We start from the raw sequence: 2,775 nt of genomic DNA, 5'->3' as shown, positions 1-2,775 counted from the left end.
ATCTAAAGGAATTTCATGTCGTCTGTTCAAGCATGAAACCCCACGGTATGACCGAGGACCAGGTAAAACTCATAGCCTTTCCATTTACTTTAAGAGATAAGCCAAAGAATTGGTTGTATATTCTCCCTCCCGGTTCAGTACGCACATGGGATGAAATGAATAGGATATTTTTAGATAAATATTTTCCTGCATCCCAGGTTGCAAATATAAGAAAAGAAATATGTGGAGTTCGGCAGTTTGGTGGTGAGACATTATATGAATATTGGGAAAGGTTTAAGAAACTTGTTGCTAGTTGTCCCCACCACCAAATTCCTGAACAATTGTTAATCCAATACTTCTATGAAGGGCTTCAGCCCATGGATAGAAGTATGGTCGATGCAGCCAGTGGAGGAGCTCTAGTGAACAAGACACCTGAAGCGGCCAGGGAATTAATCTCCAATATGGCTGAAAATTCTCAGCAATTTGGTACAAGGACAGAAGGTACCATTCGAAGGGTTAACGAGGTAAGCCATGCAAATTTAGAAAACCAGATTTCTGATTTAACTGCCTTGGTTAAGCAGCTCGCAGCAGGACAGTTACAAACTGCCAGGGTGTGTGGTATCTGTTCGATCCCTGGACATCCTACGGACATGTGTCCATCATTACAAGATGGCCCGATGCAGCAAGTCAATGCCATGGGAGGATTCCCGGGCCAGCCCCAACGAAAGTATGATCCTTACTCCAATCATTACAATCCGGGGTGGAGAGATCATCCAAACTTAAGCTACGGGACCCAAGGAGGACAGCAGAAATATCAGCCCCAATTTCTCAGTCGACAGCCCCAGTTTTCAACACCCATCACAGCGCAAAGCCAACCCCCGAATTCAGGTATGTCTTTGGATGAAATAGTTAAGGCTCTAGCTATTAATACTCAGCAATTTCAGCAGGAAACAAGAGCTAGCATTCAGAATTTGGGGAACCAAATTAGCCAACTTGCCACTTCCATCAGCAAGTTGGAGGCGCAGAACTCTGGGAAACTACCCTCACAAACGGTAGTTAATCCGAAAGAGAATGCAAGTGCGGTGGTGTTGAGAAGCGGAAGAGAGTTGCAGTCCCAACCAAGTTCACCATCGAAGGCAGCCAAGGAAGAGGAAGGACAAGGGTCAAACGATAGCCCCATTGAGGTAAAATCGGACCCCCCTCTCCCTAAGGTTACTAATGTTGTACCACCTTTTCCTAGCAGGTTGGCAAATTCAAAGAAAGAGGAATATGAACAAGAAGTGTTAGAAACCTTCAGGAAGGTGGAGATCAACATTCCCTTGCTAGATGCAATAAAAAAAATCCCTAAATATGCAAAATTTTTGAAAGAGTTATGCACTAACAAGAGGAGGCTGCGAATTGATGAAAAGGTAAGAGTAGGAGAGAACGTTTCAGCCGTGATCAAGAGGACCCTGCCAGAAAAGCGTGTTGATCCAGGTATGTTTACCCTACCCTGTGTGATTGGCAATAAACGAATCGAGCGTGCCATGCTGGACTTAGGTGCATCTATTAATGTCATGCCATACTCGATTTACTATGCATTGAGACTAGGTCCTTTAAAAGAGACTAGAGTTGTTATTCAATTGGCTTATCGTTCTAATGCGTACCCAGAAGGAATTGTTGAGGATGTATTAGTGCAGGTTAACGATTTGATCTTTCCAGCTGATTTTTACATCCTGAAGATGGAAGAAGACACAACCACGAGTTCAGCCCCACTTCTATTAGGTCGTCCATTCATGAGAACGGCCAAGACCAAAATAGATGTGGACGAGGGTACCCTCTCCGTCGAGTTTGATGGAGAGATTGTAAAATTTAATATTTTTGATGCAATAAAATATCCTAGTGAGTGTCATTCGATCTGCTCTATTGATACTATCGATTCGATTGTGCAGGAAGTCTTTGGAGAGGAGGACATGGATGATGAGCTAGAATATAAGGCACAATCGGACAGGGAGGAGGAGATCGATGCATCCTATGATACTCTGGAACCTGAACAGGAGGTAAGGATTTCTGATGTTCAATCAAAGGTTTCTCACGCAAGGCTGTTGCCCTCTGTTTTGCAGGCTCCGGAGCTGGAACTAAAGACCCTACCTGATCACCTAAAATATGCCTACTTGGGTGAAAAGGAGACACTGCCTGTGATCATTGCAAAAGGGTTGACTGAGGAGCAAGAGGAGAGGCTCATCAATGTCCTAAAGGACCATAAGGAGGCGATTGGCTGGACCCTAGCCGACATAAAAGGGGTCAGCCCCTCGATTTGCATGCATAGGATCCTTTTGGAAGATGATGCTAAACCAGTTAGAGAACCACAAAGAAAACTCAACCCGGTGATGAAAGAGGTAGTAATGAAAGAGGTGCTTAAACTGTTAGATGAAGGGATAATTTATCCAATTTCAGATAGCAAATGGGTAAGTCCTATTCATGTTGTGCCTAAGAAAACTGGGATGACTTTAGTAAAAAGTAAAAATAATGAACTAATTCCCATGAGGGTACAAGGTGGCTGGCGAATGGTAATAGATTTTCGAAAACTCAACTTGGCCACTCGAAAGGACCATTTTCCCCTACCCTTCATTGATCAGATGCTAGAGAGACTGGCAGGTAAGGCTTTCTTTTGTTTTCTCGATGGATTCTCCGGGTATTATCAGATTGTTATTGCGCAGGAGGACCAAGAGAAAACGACATTCACTTGTCCATTCGGCACCTTCGCCTACAGACGAATGCCCTTTGGTTTGTGTAACGCTCCGGGCACTTTTCAAA

General features: G+C 43.9%; 1 non-coding gene across 1 annotated transcript; it reads right to left on the bottom strand.

Annotated features, from left to right (window-relative positions):
- Positions 1–203: 203 nt before the first annotated feature.
- Positions 204–310, bottom strand: LOC148843938 (small nucleolar RNA R71). The gene has a single exon (XR_016103971.1). It is a non-coding gene; the product is annotated as a small nucleolar RNA R71 (small nucleolar RNA).
- Positions 311–2,775: the final 2,465 nt, after the last annotated feature.

The sequence above is a fragment of the Nelumbo lutea genome, chromosome 8 (assembly GCF_056320005.1).
Source record: "Nelumbo lutea isolate HS-2025 chromosome 8, American lotus-T2T, whole genome shotgun sequence".
Classification (NCBI taxonomy): Eukaryota; Viridiplantae; Streptophyta; class Magnoliopsida; order Proteales; family Nelumbonaceae; genus Nelumbo; species Nelumbo lutea.
Note: the sequence above shows the minus strand (reverse complement) of the source record. Positions and strands in the feature narration are given on the sequence as shown.